Source organism: Molothrus aeneus, chromosome 7 (assembly GCF_037042795.1).
Source record: "Molothrus aeneus isolate 106 chromosome 7, BPBGC_Maene_1.0, whole genome shotgun sequence".
NCBI classification, from domain to species: domain Eukaryota; kingdom Metazoa; phylum Chordata; class Aves; order Passeriformes; family Icteridae; genus Molothrus; species Molothrus aeneus.
This window is the reverse complement of record NC_089652.1, coordinates 32,642,484-32,660,544: the sequence shown is the minus strand read 5'-3', so window position 1 is coordinate 32,660,544 and position 18,061 is coordinate 32,642,484.

Here is an 18,061-nt window from a genome sequence, read left to right as displayed (position 1 = left end):
TGTCCTTTTTTAAAAAAGGAGGATGCTGCAGCCCTCATGTAGAACTTCATGGTCTGAGTATTTTAATGTGTATTTTAGAAAAAATAAAATTGTTATAATGGTGTGTGTTTGGTGTGTATTTTGGTGTGCATTCTACACCCTATGGTACAAGTTACTTAAGGAAAACACATCAGTATCATGCCAAGGCAGATTTCTCTGTTCATCAAATGATTGCTCTGCATATCAGTCAGTGTGTCAGAAATTGTTTGTCTGCTTTAAGAACTCTAAACACATTTTTTCCTGTTTTGTCCTGGGCAAAGTTCTGTGCTATGTCTGGAAGAAAATTTTGTTATAAAAGATGCTTTCACTAGTCCAGGAACACAGACAACATGTATGCACTTTGATATCTATGATTTTAACAGTGCTATTAATAAACTTCATTGACTTTGTGTTCTGTTTTGCTCTTTAGCTCAGGTTTTTGTTTTCTTCTGTCTTGTGCAAATTGTACTAGTATTCCACAGGAAGTTAGAAGCACAACTTTCTGTAACTTGCTGAAAAGGGGAGGAGGCAGCAGCCTTCCTTTCCAAATGCCCACCAACAATGCTGTCATCTCAAGTTCTGGGCCATGTGAGCCATAACCAAAGAATCAAGAGGACAGATGCATAATTATATGAAATCTTTACTCACTTGCATAAAAATTGAACTTTTTAAACAGTTTCACTGCCACAGAATAGTGTAGCTGGAAGCACTTTTTCATCTCAGTTTCCTGAGGAAGCACAAGAGCAAGCTTGCAAAGAACAGTGACAGTAGAAATACAGCACACACACCCTGGCAAATAAAACTATTCTTATATTAACTATTGTATTCAAATAAAACTATGTCCTTAAAAGCAGTGTAAAACCAGAGTGACGGCCAATTCACTTTAGAACCTGACAGTGCTGCTCACCTATGGCAGAAATGTACCTGTCTCTACAGTACTTGAACTTTATGCTAGAGTTTCTTTCTCTAGGATAGCTTGGTAAGTTGATTGTGTCATGAAATTCTTAAAACTTGGAACATAACAATCTCTCTGCAACACAAAAACACATAATCAAATGATGTTAAGGTTTAGATATTTCTACCTGCCAGAACAATGTCACTGGTCAGTATTTTTCCCATTATTTTCTTTAAACTGACCCATACACATGCTTCTTTTCTTTTATTGAGTATGCTAAAACCAAAAAAAGGCTGTGTATGAATTTTTCAAATCAATATTTACCTTTTTTTCTTAAGCTATAAAAAATGTAACCTATTTCTGTTTTAAAGTTATTACCAGGCAAGCTGATGTTCTGCTGGTTGCTCTCAAAGCTTTTCAGTGCAGTAAATATTGTTGATATAATTTCACCAACATATGGATCAGAATAATATAGATAGTTCATAGCCAATTGTTTGAGATACATTTGTGTGGGAGCATCTAAGAGGAGTGGGAAATAAAACAAAAGCTTGTAAAACTTACTGCCAGCATCTAGATCAGTGAAGAAAGGGGTGATTGAAAACATCCTAGTTTTATAGCAGAGAAAGGATTGTTATCTTATACAAGGTCAAATATGTAGAAGAAAAAAATCATCCCTTATTTGAATAAAGTATAAATATTAATTAGCTTTAACATAGGAGCCAGGAAATAAAATAATTTCTAAAAATAGGTGATTATATATTAAATATGCACCCAAGGATCAGAATAATAAGGTGACCAAGAGACAGTCTAGTATATAAACTGGAACAAACAAAGAATTACAAGCAGCCTCCTTGCAGTGTAATCGATCAAAGACAGTTGCACTTAGAGTTGTGTGTGTGAATGTGTACTGACAGGGTCCTTTACTAGCACAAGCACAGAAAATGAAATGGCCATTTCCCAGTAAACTGCCATCTCTGCTGCTGATGGCTGCCTTCTGCAAGGTGAGTTGGCCATTCACTCTCTCACTGTCAGCCTCCAAGCTTCGGGTCCTGGGGAAGGAAGCATTTCCTTGGTCATCACCAACACTCTGAACGTGCACACGGCTGCTGTCACCTCCAGGGAGCTACTTGTGTCCTCCAAACCTTAGAGCAGTCAGCTGCTTACATGGGGCACCCTCTGATCGCCTGTGGCTGACAAAGACAAGAGAAAGAATCAAAAGCAAAGCTTTTCTTTTCTTTTTTGAGGAAGTGAAGACAAGAATAACTTACTTCCACCCTGATTAAACTGGCCAATGTATTTTTAAAGTAAGGCATCTCTCCAGCTGCATGGGGTGTCCCTGTGTGGGTCCAGGAAGCGCAAAATCTCTCCTCATACGAAAGTGGAAAGTATGAGAAGAAATAACTTTGTTATTCACAAATGCATTAATTGCAATGAAGAGAGTAGAATGGGAATGAAAACTACAGCTCACTTGGCATGGTGTAAGCGAGCAGAAACAATCCCCTGAGAGGTCACATAATCAGCAGGGCAGGTGGTTGTATTGTTGTCCTATAGGCCGTGGAGAATATCCATCAGAATTGACATGCAACACATGAATATCAGTGTATATCAAATAAGGCCATGAAACATTTTTTTTCCCTGATTTCCAGCAGCCTTTCTAGTTCAGCCACACCAGCTTATCTATTTTTACTCACGGAAGGGAATCTCATTTCTGTCCTAGCATTGCAGGTGCCTCAGAATTCTCACATAATGCAGACATAGCTATTCTACCTCCAAAATGCTTCTCTGGCCTAAACAGTGTTCTAAAAAAAACCCATCCAAGGTTCTGATGTATACAGTGAAGAGTGACATTGTCCACACTGCTGGCAACGCAGCAGGAGACTTTCACTTTGGAAGGAAAGCTGAAGTGTAGGCTTAAAGTTAAACAGCAGTTTCAGGCTGTCCTGGTAGGGGATGGAGGTAGTGCCTTGTTTTTCTCACACCACTGCTGAAATGTGGTGGCCATACTGGCCATGCAAATATAGACAAGACCAGCCAAGGAGAAATGGTTTCCTGACCTTTCTAACAACAAGTGTGAATTTGGAAGGCCTTCACATTCTTTATTCCTTCGCATTCTTTAAACTGCTGCACTGTTGGTGAAGTGGAGAGGGAGGGAAAAGGATTTTCAATGTAGCCCCACTACACCTCTCACATACAGATTACAGCTGGTAAGAACAGACAGACCATTTTTTCCAAGCTTTATAAAACGTGTCCTTAGGCAGTAGTTTCAAAACCAATTACTCTGAATTTTAAGTCTCATGAAAGTGTTTCATTTTCTCCATGAATATTTGATCCTCACCCAGACAAAGCAAGAAAATTGAAAGTTTTGCAGTCTTTATTTCTTTCCCACTCACTTAACAAGGAATTTGGTAAAGATGATGTTATGAGAAACTGAATCAACCAATTAGCAAAACTATTTATCTCGTTCTTCTGCTGAAGAAGGAACATGGGAGACTTGAGAATATTTAAAGAGCAGTAGAGTATGCAAACCATCAGGGTGTTTCATAGACTGCAGCCACTTTTCACGCAGAGAACAAGGATTAAAAAATCTCATTTAATTATTTCGTCTCCCACTGTTGCTGTCACCTACTATAAACAACTGAGCAAAGAAAGATGAACTTGGAAAAGTAAACTAAAGCTTAATTAAGAAGGTATTTTCCTTTCTTTCTTACTCAGGCCCATGCATGTATCATGTCCCTAGGATACAGCAGATGTGTCATTTCCTTACTCTGCTAATTAGAGACACCATATTCCCTGAGCAGAGTGTTGGAGGTATATTTTCAACCATTTCTTTTAAAACAGAGTGACAGTCATGTCTCTAACTTGTAAGTATTTGTGTAAACGAAGCCTATTTACTCACCACCACTTAAATCAAATTGACGTTTCACACCTTTTCAAAACTAGAACTGTTCCAAAAGAGGTCAACACTGAAAGCCTTGGATATGACACCAGGAAAGTTGTTGTAGGTGGAGCTATTACAGGAACCTTTTTTTAGGCTATCACTGAAAGCCTGTGCCCTAATTATTATGCCTGAATCCAACTGAAACAGTGGAGTGACCTGCTTAGCAGGCAGAAAATTAACGAGAATATCTGTAAATGATCAAAGGGCTAACCAAAATCTACCCAGCATATCTGTGGCATGTTACAAGCCTGTACAGACCAGGAAGTACCTAACTTGAGTATTTAAAGATGCCTATCACCAACTGAATAAATAGTGCTGCCAGTAAGTGGAATTTTCTACATGTTTATGCATGGATAAATAACCAATTTAAAGTTGCATTATAGAAGATAATAACCAGGAGGAGAATGCATAATACAATGTAGGAGCTGGCATACAAAGGGGATGCACAGCTTCCCTCCTTCGGGAAGCTCAGTGTGTGCCATTTAATCAGCTCAGTGTCTTATGTTTATCTGTCATCCTGCTCTCCCAGGGAAACTGCCATGGCAAATGGACTCTGAGGGAAAGTGTGGTGGCTTTATGAGGACTTGGAGTAGGCAATGGGTGCCCCTGAGTGAGCAGCTCACCTGGAATACCACAAGTGGGTTGACTCAAGTCCCCCCAGCTCCACAGGGAGAAATGTGCCTGAGGTTCTGATTAAATCCACATTATTTTCAGCATTTTAGAAAAGGAACTTTAACATTTTGGGTGGCTGTTCAGTTTCTTTCCTCTGATGACCCTGTGGCCTCTGCTACCATCCTGTCCCCATACTTCCAAGGGGTCTGGTCCCATCACCGGCCTGTTCTTTTCTACTTTGTGTTTTATTGTAGGGTCATGGATAATTGACTCTCACTAAGGACAACTTGTCATTACTACCTATTAGTTACAGAGGCACACATAACCATAGCCATTAGTGCCACGTGTGCAGGGTGTCTCCTCAACATCACCAGTTACATAACAGGGGTCCACACAGCTTAGGTGTCTGAACAGCATTGTAATGCTTTTGGCAGCTTCAAGATAAGCCAACCTCCCCATCTTTAATAGAAAGGACAAACTCAAAGCCTCTCAAAAATCCCTAGTAACCTTGCTGGATACATTAAATGGAAAATGTCTGTAAATGTGTTGAACATTAGAGCTGAGCATCACTCTTCACATAACAAAGCTATTCAGGGAGGGCATTTCCATCTCAGAAAAGTGCCTAATATCTTGCAACATATAATTTGCATAACCAAGAGATGGCAGCACTCCATCAACGGTTTGCCTGAAGCAGTTCTTTGGAAATGATAATGCATCTGTAAGCACCATACCTCTGTGTGTGAACAGCACCAGGAGACTAAAAACAATGGAATAACCGTGGAGCGAGACCTGTGATTATTATTCTATTACTTTTCAAAGGTCAAGTAAAGATGAAATTCATTTACCAGTAACTTGAATTATTCGTTACCCACATTTTGCTACGAATAAGACATAGCAAGTATTTGTTTTCATTTGGTTGTCTCAGAGATGTATATTCTCAAAGCATATTTTATAAGGTAAAAAAATGACCTTTCACAAAAACTTAAAAAGCACATATATATCAAATATACTTCATTTAAAGCACTTTCTCAGAAGCTGAATAAGTTCCTTCATAATAATCTTAAGGATCAAGGCATGTGTAAAAATTTAACATTTATATATATACATGTATATATTTATACACAGGTGATTTTCTCCTGCAGACTGATGCTGGACACAAATTGGAGGAGTTTGGGATTTCCCAAAGACCTCCACTATCCCATATCACCAGGCTCACATGCACACAAGGGGTTTGCTAGCAGTGATAATTAACCCCTTTCACCACATCCAGTCCAATTTCTTTTAGATTCTGTGAACAGGGTATGCACTCCAGGAACAGCCTTTGTGCTACAAGGAAAATGAGCAGCAGAGCTCTGTGGACACTATGAGGTGATGAGGAAACTGGGTAAAAGGCTGATAGCAATGAGCTGGACTGAAAAGGAAATTGTTGAACTGAGCTGTTGCTATTGGATGAGTTTTGAGAGCAGCATTATTTAAATTAATGAGATTCACAGCTGACTAATGTTAACACTGCTTTCCACCTCTGTTGCTTATTGCTGAAAATAATTTTCCAAGAAAAAGGCCAGGTTCAAACAACACTGATTATATTTCAGAAAAACACATCACATATAAGTTGCATAATATCACTAATAGTCTCACAGTGTTTTGCATGTAAATGTTATTCTTGCTTTAAAATATCTGATTAGATTTTCTCTTTTTACAACCCTTTTTACCTTAGTCTAACTCCATTTGTGGTACATTTAATTTAATCCAATACACAAGGAGAATATATTTGTTTTCTTAAACATAAATTTTTGTGGCTTTTGTTCTTTTTTGTGGTTTGTTTTTTTCCAGTTTGACCTTGTTCTTCTGTGGTATCTCCACCTCTACAGAAAACATTCACCACTACTGGATTAATTCCTGATATTCCTAGTTGTACAAAATATTATCTTTCTTAGAAAACCAGCAAATGGTTTCAGTTTTATTTAATAGTCTGATAGGAGTGGGAGTATCATAGCAGCAAGAGTATCACTCAAAAAATAATTCAGTACTTCATCAGATGATACCAACTGTAGGCCATAACTAAAAACTGGAATGTATTTCTATTCTGCATTAGTGTGTACATCCTAAATTACAACAATCAGACTAGATGAGACTGAAGCTATCATGAGAACAAATCTAACTGTTCATCTCTTCTTGTTTTTGTCTACAGCAGAAGGCTGCAGCATCAGCTTTCTCCTCTTTCTCACACAAATTAATCCTGCTGCCTGCAATGAGCTCCAGTGTCACTGGAAGGAGATCCAGGTCACTGTACACAGCACCTGGATCAAATCACTCCATGAAACTGAGCAAGTTCTCCCAAAAACAGATTGAAAGCTAAGCATTTCTATTTATGGGCCTGGAGTCCCCATTCATTATTAGTTCAATGCATTTTCAGAGGGTGAAAAAATAAACCTTAAGGACATATATCCCAGGAATTTATAACAGCATGTTTCTTGGATTATGATTAGCTCAATAGAAATCCTGTCTTACATAAATATACCATAAAAGACCATGCAAAATTAAATATATTTCCTGGATGTAAAAATAATTTTCTTTTCTTTAACTCTAGTTTTCTTTTTTTTAACTCTCCTATCTATTCCTCTAGCGCTCCTCTTCCTCCCACTCTATGATGTGGTTGTGTCAGAATCAGCGATCTACTTACAGATAAAAGGACAATTTTTTTACTCAGCGTTGAGTAGATTTATACAGTTTTCAGTTGTATTTAGTATTCCTTTTAAGTTGTTGGTTGTTTTTTAATGTGGACAGAAAACTTTAGATAAGTGCTTTGAAGATAATTCCCATATCAACCGGAAAGCACAAAAGATGGCTAAAGTTCAAAACTTTTAAAGTTCTCACTTAGGGAAGACAGAAGAGCTCACTTTTTCCATCACAGGAACCTCCAGGTTGTTCAGAAACACTGATATTTAGCTCATTTCCTTTCTCGAGTTTCAGACTTCTCAGCCTCTACCTTTGCTTGGGATTCCTTGACCTGGTTCACACCTCCAGCCTGCTGGTCAGCCAAACAGAAATTGCGGTTTTATTTCCTTTCCTCATTTCTGTGACAAAGGCTTCCTTTCAAGTTACCCACTCCCGATACACCCATTCATAACATGTTCCTATGTGTTCTAAATGCACTTTTACCTACCTTTCTAGGGAAAGGATCTCCCGAATTTTTATAAAGAAAGTGAAATTTAACCCTTTTGCAAATGAATGGATGACACCTTATAAGTTGTGTTCCTACAATTTTAGTCAAAAGAGCAAAATTTCTCCATTTAAAAAATGCCTAAGGGCAATGGGCAGGACCACCACAGCAAAATTTGGACAAAACCTTATAAACTTTGATGTAAATTTCGGATTGAACACTGCAAGGTGCTAGTGTCACAAGATCATTATTTGTGGTGATTTTGACTACTGAAATGCATATCACGCTTTGATATCTCTGAAGTCACTTTTGGTTTACCACAATTAAAAGACCACCATTAGTTTCAGGGCATTATTTGATGAAATTTAAGACCAGTTTGAACTCATATCAGTAGGAATATACACACGTGTTTATTACTGAGCACATCTGTCAGCGGAGGAACAGTGAAAGTTTTTAGGAAGGACCTAAGAAAGATGTTTTGATCGTGTTTCATGTAGAAAAACGTTTGCATGATCCTTATCTGTTCTAAAGTAACAGTTTGCTGAGAGATTTAAGTACAAATTCCAAAACGTGAAGCAATTCGCCATGAAGCAGAGATAGAGAATGTGTCTTGAATAAAACTGTGTATCTTAAATGAATGCAAGCTGCTAAATAACATAATGTTGGAATTTGAAGATCAATGGGTTGGTGATAGAATTCGGGCGGGCGGAACTCAGCTGTGGTAGCCTTACCCATATCAAAACTAAGCTGCTGGGAATCTAGGCAAGCTGAAAAGTCACTTTTGTCAAATTATCTTGAACAAAAAACTTTCGCCCTGCTTTTATAGCAGTAGAAACTCCAGTGCTGTGCCAGGGTGGAAGCCACGGTTCATTCAGCTCCCAAAATAAAGCAGATTACAAAGGCGTCCGACTGCAGGGCCTTGAGAAGTTTCTCCGATCACCTGCAAGGCGATCCTCAGTTCCGTGAAGATAACCCCGTTTAAAATTCAATGTCTCTGTATTAACACCCTCGATCTCAGCTCCTTTCTCTTACTTCGAATACAATCGCCTAGGAATTGTAGAATTGCACTCCTATCTACCAGTGAAATCTGCACTCCTATCTACCAGTTAAACGCTGCATTTGTTTAGCGGCGGTGCAGTTTCCCCTGCCTGGCAGACGCCTCCGCGGGGCAAGTCCTGCCAGTGCAAAATGCGATTATTGGAGCGATGCACGCTCGCTGCGTCCTTTCCTTTCCTTCTTTCCTTTCCTTTCCTTTCCTTTCCTTTCCTTTCCTTTCCTTTCCTTTCCTTTCCTTTCCTTTCCTTTCCTTTCCTTTCCTTTCCTTTCCTTTCCTTTCCTTTCCTTTCCTTTCCTTTCCTTTTCCTTTCCTTTCCTTTCCTTTCCTTTCCTTTCCTTTCCTTTCCTTTCCTTTCCTTTCTTTCTTTCTTTCTTTCTTTCTTTCTTTCTTTCTTTCTTTCTTTCTTTCTTTCTTTCTTTCTTTCTTTCTTTCTTTCTTTCTTTCTTTCTTTCTTTCTTTCTTTCTTTCTTTCTTTCTTTCTTTCTTTCTTTCTTTCTTTCTTTCTTTCTTTCTTTCTTTCTTTCTTTCTTTCTTTCTTTCTTTCTTTCTTTCTTTCTTTCTTTCTTTCTTTTTCTCTCTTTCTCTCTTTCTTTCTCTCTTTCTTTCTCTCTTTCTTTCTCTCTTTCTCTCTTTCTCTCTTTCTTTCTCTCTTTCTTTCTCTCTTTCTCTCTTTCTCTCTTTCTCTCTTTCTCTCTTTCTCTCTCTCTATTTCTCTCTCTCTCTTTCTCTCTTTCTCTCTTTCTCTCTTTCTTCTCTGCTGATGGCGATAAACCCGCGTGTGCTGCTCCGCAGCGAGCCCCAGGGCTCCTCCCTGCCTGATGGAACATTTCATTTCACAGATAAACCCAACAGCCCGCTCTGCCCTGACTAATGACTCACATCTTCCTAAACGCTCCGTTGAAGTTTGTTTACAGCGCTGGCACTTGCTACATCAGGGCAAGGAGGGCTCTGCGTTTCCTTTTTTTACTTTTTTTTTTTTTTTTTTTAAAGCAAACACAACTGACAAAACTGTCAACTCTTTTTATTGTTTTCACGTTGTATAAACAGAATTAGGCTGCAGGGAGTCTATTAATAAAGTCCCGCACAACAAAATCATTCACAATCTTCAAGGCAGGTTTTAATCTCCCAGGAAAAAAATCAATTTTATTTAGAATAAACTAGTAAAGAATGGAGATTACTCCAGGGAATTAGTCTTTAAAGTATGATGGAGAAATATAGATTTTCTTCTTCATAGGAATATGATGTTGCAATGCATATAAAATGTGCCATAACAATTACATAAAGGCTTCTTTTAAATTTCCAGGCTCATTAGCCCTATAGCTTTCTAGAAACAAGTACTTCTCGGGAGGGGGAAAAAAAAAAAGGAAGAGGAAAAAAAAAAGCGTATCATTATAGAGACAAAAGAGACAAATACCTGGCAGAAAAAAGCTTAGAGTCTTGAATAAGTTCCACTGCATTAATGAACCACTCCATCAAGTCCCAGGAGGTCAAAACATATTATGTGTGTGACTCCAGTGCAGGAGAAGTAACCTTGTGCCCTTGCTTTCCATTTCTATGGCATCTCCAAACTGTCACAAAGGGATCAATGCAGAGGGTGAAGCTATATTAATACAAGTGCAGTGGCCACCTGGAATACAGCTGCCAAGACCTCCGCTCACAGACGGTGACACTTTGTCTTGGAGGCTGAATCTGGACCCAAATAACCCAAAAATCACAAATTCTGCTCCTGGTTATACCTGTGCTGCTCTGCAGCTGAGCATCTCTTCATCAGCTACGGCAGAGACAGTGAAGCTGGTTTTACTGAACACAGAATCTGAGGCATTTCCACTCCAATATAAACACTGCTGGGTTTTTTAACACTTATAGCTTGGAGAAGTCAGAATGACTTCAAGTCCTGACACTCTACATTCACTTGTTAACAGGGTCAGGATTTCACTTTTACCTTTGGTTTTTATTTCTCTTAGCCACAAAAGTGAGGCCTGAACTCTGTGCTTATTATTCCCATAGCAAAAATTCAAAGACTCTTTTGTGTCGCTGAGAAACAAACAGCATAAGGCTTGTACCACAGGCAAAACCACTTCTCAGATCTTTACACTCTTTAACTGTTTATGCCCCAAGATCTTAATCAAGTATCTGTTAAAGCCTTGTCCTAACGATTATTTAGGGAAAATTATAATTTGTATCTTGCAGAAACTATAGAGCCACAAGTGCAGTGACAGCTGTGTGGTTAGAAGGAAGGTTTTAGTGGCTGGTGGAGTTCATGAACACTTTCAAAGATATTTAACTTACTTTTTTCCCGACAAAGAAGCAATCTAAAATCCCAAGCCTGAATACTCCATGACTCAGAAATTGCCTTTTAGCAGTCACAGCCACTTTAGGCAAAAGGTGATCTTGTATCTGAGCAAGGAGAAAAGCTCTGATCCGGAGCTCAGCTGAATTTTGTAACTTTCTTGTCTTTATTAAATTCTGTTATATTCATGAATATTTAACAGTTAAAATATTGTTATTACTGCACAAACATTCTTCCAGCCTACAAATTGTTATATTCTGCCTCTGTTTATACTTTAATTTGATTTTGCTCCAAAGCAAGTATTGTCTTTTTTTGCAGAGAATTCAGTTTTCTAGTGGAAATAACTTCTCCTGTATCCTTGGAAAATATTTGTTGGCCTTACTGATGGCAGAACCTTTTGCACTAAGGTTACATTAATTAATAACTCAGCTGATTTTGGTGTAAATGGCCTGCACTAGAATAAAACTCAGCTGACAAAGAGATGGCTTGTGCGGTCTGAGCGGAGTGTCGCAAACTTGCACGGAAGGGTCTGACCCGCTGTAAGAGTCACTGGGTGGGGGGAGAAAAGCTGGCAGGGCTTTCTTTCATCACAAGATGCTGCGAGGTTGTGCCCGTGGGCCTGGGTGCACGGCCAGCAGCATGGCCGCAGTGAGCGCTCCTCCCGTACACGCACAGTGCCCAGGGAAGGTGGCAGCTCTGCGGCAGCGCTGCTCTAACACGCCTCAGGGGCTCCGCTTACATTGCCGCCTGCAGCGTTTCAGCACCGGCTGCCTTCCGTCCTCCTCCTGCATCCCGACTCCCCTATTCTTTGTTGTAGGAAATAACAACCCAGACAACGGCAATGTCTCTTTTCCTTATTGGTAAACACTCTCTGGGCACATCTGCAGTGATGATGATAAGGCAGAGGTTTGCTCTCAAATGGGAAAACCAGAATGTCAGTTTACATAATGGGCAGAAAACAAGAAAAAGAACCTACACGCTCGAGCAGCAAGCCTCTTTCTATCTTGCTTCATTGTCTTAACAGGATTCTTATTGTGTTTATATTTAGAGACATGGGAAACTGTGCTAGCCATGCTCCCCATTGTTACTTAACCTCAAACAACCTATATAACACGCTGTCCATTAAGGAACCTGAATGTAGGCTCCAATCAAGGTGGCTAAACAAGATATAGGAAAATAAAGCTCAGTGCTTCCTCCTTGTTTGGGAAAAAACAAACAGGAAGGCTCCCTCTTACATTCACCTCAGCAGACAAGAGGGAGAGAGAGTTTGTTTTTACAGGCTCACCGAAGATTTGACCTCTCTGTTGTGCACCTGTTTTGTTTTTCATCATTCACTGCCAATAAATGGATAGAAACACTTCAGCAATTTATTTCTTTTTATTTTCTTTACTTTTAGGAACAGTGTTTACTAGAAATCCGTGTTAAAATCTGCAGTGGAAACCTAACATAACTAAGACAGCAAAGACTGAGACTGGTTAATCATCACAAAGTTGCTTTTGATAACCTGTTAGTGCTTGGGGAGGCTGGCCTGAATGCTGAATAACAAATGAAACATTACCAAAAACTCGAATCCACATAACCAATATTAAATTGAATGCAATGTTCCTAATGACAACAGAGATTTGATTGCTAAGAGTTAATGATAGTTAATGATCCAACTCACAGACACCAGCATTGAAGAGGACTAAAAGTGGCAACTGAAACTATGAATGCAAAACCATTTCACACATAGAAAATATTTACAATGACTCCTGGTTAAAAATTTTAATTATTTAAAAAGCACATTTCAGTCTTACTTTTTCTCCAGAAGCCACAGTATGTGGGCCTTTAAAATCAGCCAAGGATGACAATACCACAAAATTATCCAAAGATGACATTTTACAAAATCAGCCAAGGATGACAATCATAAATCCTTTAAAGCTTTAAATTAACAATTTATATAGAGAGCTTTCACCTCTTTCTGTGATGTTCTGTCTTGTCCTAACCATTACATCTGAGATTCTTCCATAAGTATTGGGGTTTCTTCCAGAAACGTTCAAACTTTGGACATTTAATTTAACATAAAATCTTAGCAGTCCCTGGCACATATCAGAGACACAAGCTGCCACCAGAAAGAGTTCAATTCTTCTTTTTTTCCAATAATTTGGCCCTAGTGCTCTATCAGGTGTGCCTGACTAGATAAGAGCCTGAAGGCAAGGTTGCTCGGCTCTATCCCTTAGTAAATATATTTCCTTTGTGATCACACTTCTTATTACTATCTTGTCACCCAGTCATCAAATATGAGATGGATGTAAAGAGAGTGTAAAGGCCGTGGTTCTTTCTTACCTCTACTTTCACCTTCTAATACCTCTGAAATGCTGTGCAAAGATTAAAAGGAAAAGCATGAAAGGAAAGCAGGAGGCTTGCAGAAGGAGCATCAGTCTCCAGGAGGAGCTCAGGGAACAAGAGATCCTTCATGGCACCCTTCTACAACACATGCAAGGAGAAAACCCTTTCCTGTCCCAGTTTTGTTTCCCTACTGCTCAGGTTTCACACGTGTACCGTAGCCAGTACATCCTGGATTTAGAGCTAGAGATGGAAACAAGCTGATCTCTGGGTGTGAGGTCAAAGGGCACCCTCATTGGGAATGGCTGCAGCAGGATTTCCATTAGATTTCAGCATGAGAAACCCCTTTACCGTGCTTTCGTTAATTGTCCTCAACGCCTTCTCCTCCCCCCTTAGTCTCCCTTTCTTTCAGGTGGTGGCACTGCTGCACCATTTGTGGTGCTCAGCGCAGCTTCCTCTGCCAGACTCCTGAGTGTATCCTAACAAGTAATTAGAGCAATTTTCACGAGCTCATGCTGTCGGCTCTCCAGCTCCTGCATGATCCAAATGGCTCTCAGGGGATGTTACATTATGGTTGGTTTGTTATTGTTTGTTCCAGGCCAGTGGCACCTGACAAAAGCGTTATAAAACCGGTGAGTGGTATTAATCACAATTTCTTAGATGTCTATGTCTGCAGTGTCCCTATTCTCACTTTCTCATTTTTTTGCTTAGCTTTCATTTTGTTCTGAAAGAACAGTTAGGATGTGATGTGCAGAGTCCTGTGCCACATAGAAGCTCAGCAATAGGCTCAAATATTTATAAGGTTAGATAAAAAAGTAGGAGAGAAAAACAAGATTGCATTTCAGCAACTCCACCTCTTTGTTAGGAATGACTGGATTAGTACCTGAGAGCTTCCTTGCAAACAGCCAGAATCCCACCAGCTTTGAGTATTTCAAGCCCCTAAATTCAACTGAAGCTTAACGACTTACCCATTGTGTGTCTCCATATCTAACTTGTCTTCAGCATACAATGCAGAATGTCCCCCTGCTGTGCAGCCCCAAAACAAGCCGCTTTGAAAATAGTATTTATTTCAGTTCAGTTAATCCTTACCATTTCAAAACTCTAACGGCTTTGAAATTCACAGAGATGTAACCCTATTCCCGTGGTAAGATTCAGTCATGTAAGAGGAGGAAAATAAACAGAGTAACTAATAACTAATTTATTCAGTTTCTGATCTTATTGATTCCAGGTCTGGGGGGCTTTTAAACCCCTTAATTGAGGCAATAATAAGTAATAATAGGTAATAATAACTTTGGCCTGTCTCCCTCCTGGGTCTTTTCAGCAAAATGAGGTGGCTATTGAATATTATAAGAAAGAAACCTTCCAATTGAAAACCCACCAGCACAACTGAGGATTCTCTAAATGGAAGAGAAAGAAAAGACAACCACTTTGATGGGGTGGATAAAGGCAGCTAGACAGATGTTAAATATGTTTTGCAAAGAGCAATATGATCTTGGTAGATCATTGACTGAGGCAGCAATAATAACAACAAGCCTGCATTTACATGGTACTTTACACCTTCAAAGTGCTGTGCAAACAATAACTAATTGATCTAGTCAAAAAAGAACTGCTTCCAGTGTAATATCAAATATGTAGTCACAAGAGAACACGTTATTAACTCAAGGAAGCAATTTATTTCAAAATCTATTACCATAAATTATACCAGTCTCTTTTTCCTCCTTTTTTAAGTTATTCCCTCTGCAGTCTGATTAATGCCTGGATTAATTTGCTCAGGATTTCTGGAAATTTAGTAAGTGCAAACTTAATGGGAGACTGATAGAAATGTCACAGGTAATTGATGCTTTAATGGGCATGAAATCTGGAAAAGTACCCAGTCAGAATAGATTCACAAAGGCCTTTTTTAAAGCATGAGGTAAAGGCTCATCATACTGGATTCACTTCTTCAGACAAGTTTAGTAAAGTGTGTTCTGTGAGTACTCTGCTTCCTAAACTTAGAGGCACAAAAGGTGTATCAGATCAATATAGCATTTTCCCATTAACTCCAGATGCTGTATTATTTCCTACCTCTTTCTTATCAAAATTTTAAAACTATGACATTTTCAATTGAATGGCTACATAAAAGATTTTTTTTAAAATAATAATAATAAGTAGGTTGTATCATGCCACACCAGGATAAAAGTATTATAGAAATTGCAGCCATTCTATTTCTTTATTTCTCCCTGCTTGTACTGATACAAAAGTTGCTGCTCCCATTCTTGGTTTGCCTGTTCCTTTAAACAAGGCCTGATCTGATCTCTGAATCAAGTAAATCCTATTAGTCCGTTTCAGCCATGAATACAAAGGAAACATTCTATAATCTGTCCACAAGAATCTAATCCACGTCTGTTTCTTAATGCAATACACACACAATAACGCATGTATTGTGTGTTATCAGGAGCCAGAAATGTCTTCATCTGTGCATGCTGCTAGGTGCAAACACCGTGTTTATCACTGCAGTGTTTGAAAGCCTTTTCTTTACAGGAGAAATAAGCTGGAAAAACACCAGCAAGTCTCAGTGTGCCCCAACAGGCTGTGACACTCTTGCCTCAAAGCCTCTGCCATACATTTGAAGTCAGTTCCCACTCCTTTCCCTTTCTGTCCTACCATGGAGTTCTGGCTGCTGCACTTGCACTATCCAGCCCCACACTAGGTCTTGCAGTAGCCAGTAAGTAAAAACCATTGTAATGCTGTCTGGCTTGTAAATGAGAAGAACAATAAGGAAAGTCTGAGTCTGACAGCCAGCAGTCCATGGTGATTACAAAGAAAAGGCACCCCATTTTTTACTCGCTTTTTGTTATTGTTATTAAGGTCAGTGTCATCCATCAAGATGCGGAGTTATTTCTGACACAGTTTCAAAGGTCAATTGGTCATGTGCAACGACAAAATAGATTCATGGAATAATGTACCCAAAAACTCGGGAATGTGCCTTTCCACTTTCTATTGTCATGCCCCTACTCATATTTCAGTGCCAAAAATCAACAAAGAGAGACATTTGAAAATACCAGTTGAGCAAACAACAAGAAGAAACTGCAAGTAACTCACTGATCTATAGTTTGAAAGCCATGGAATTTCTCCTTCTAAGCTCCCATTCTCTTCATTCCAAATATCCAGTCAGTTTTTAGCCAGGAGAAATATTTCATTGGCCTCCCCATTCTACAAAGCAACAGATTTTTTAAAAAGGCTCCAATTAAAGTTTAATAGGAAAACTCTGAGTATAACATCTCATGCTACAAGTCACTTGGCTGGCACACTACCATCTTTATCCTTCCTTCCAGGAGGAATCTTTTCCTGAGTTTTAATTCATGGGAAGTTTTGGGAAAAGTCTGCTGTGGTTTCATCACCATACCTGCCACATTTCCACAGGAAGAACAGATGAAAATGGTAATAAATGGGTGAAGGCTGAATCCAACAACCAGCAGGACACTGAATGAGAAAATCCACTTTTACCCTCTAGTGTTCACTAGCTGCACAAATACAAAGCTGTAATACCTTCTGCCACCCTCATCCATCTCTCCTTGATAGGAGAGCAGGAGCATCAGTGCTTCCCGTGTTCTAGAGCCAAGCAGAGGAGGATTCTCTACAAAAAGAGACAAGAGGCCCTTGACTCCTGTAGTCCACTCCTTTATGACAAATAAACTCACTGGTTTTTTGTTTCTCAGTGAATAACTTTTGAAACAAGGACTTCTTTTCCTAGTGAGTTACAAAGCTGATATAAACAGTCTGATTCTCTTTTGAACTGATCTATCTATGACATACATTATATGGGCTCTCAGCATCCAGGTTCACACTGCACTTCTGAAAAGTGACAGAACAATGTTATCTTTGTGCATTTGTAGAGAGAATTGAGCATGTAGCCAGGCATGGGTTGGTACCTTCAGCAATTCCAGTGCAGTTTAGCTTGTTGCATTTTGTAACAGCTTATTTGCTGGCCACCAATATAAAGTGAGTGGTCCTGGCACTCATAATCACTGTTGATCAGTTAATTGCAGTGTAGTACCACCATTGGGGAATGGAAATTATATGGTAAATGATTACCAAGTAAACAGCTGCTTCTGTTTCATTTAATTTTGCAGCTTGGCAAAATTTGTCATGGTAGTTCATAAATTACAGGGATCCCACGAGTGGGAAAAAGTATTTAGTATTAAAAACTTCCTTGAGTTTCTTCTCACTTCAGATATCTGCAATATAAAAACCAGAAAGGATGTTTTGGAAGATGCATTATACCGTTCAATTTGGAATAAATTTATTGGAAAAATAAGTTTATATGGAAGGATATACTTGGAAGTCAGTCTGTGAGGCACAAGACACTAGTAATTCCTCCATTACTGCTAAAGTTCATTGTTCATAGCCACCATGTGTCTTTACCTAGCCCTGGTTTTCTAAACAAAAATAAATGTAAAACGAATACATTGAATTGATTAGTCAAGCACTTTCAGTTTAAGAGGAATCAGCCTGTTTAGCTCCATTTCAGACATACGACAGGCATCAGGTATTGACAAAACAGCTCCCAGAAGTCAAAAACATTCATTATTTAACTGTAGGATCAAATCAGTCATTTAAAAATGAGACTGTGAGGAGCTGGAGACATTTCTGGTTTTTCTTTGTCAAAGGCTCACTCTTGTCAGCCACTGGGATGGGCAGACCTTGCTCTTTCAAACACTGCACACTCCAGCCTGTCTCCCCCAAAAACTCAGTGACCTCTCTACTGAGAGAGAGCCTCATTG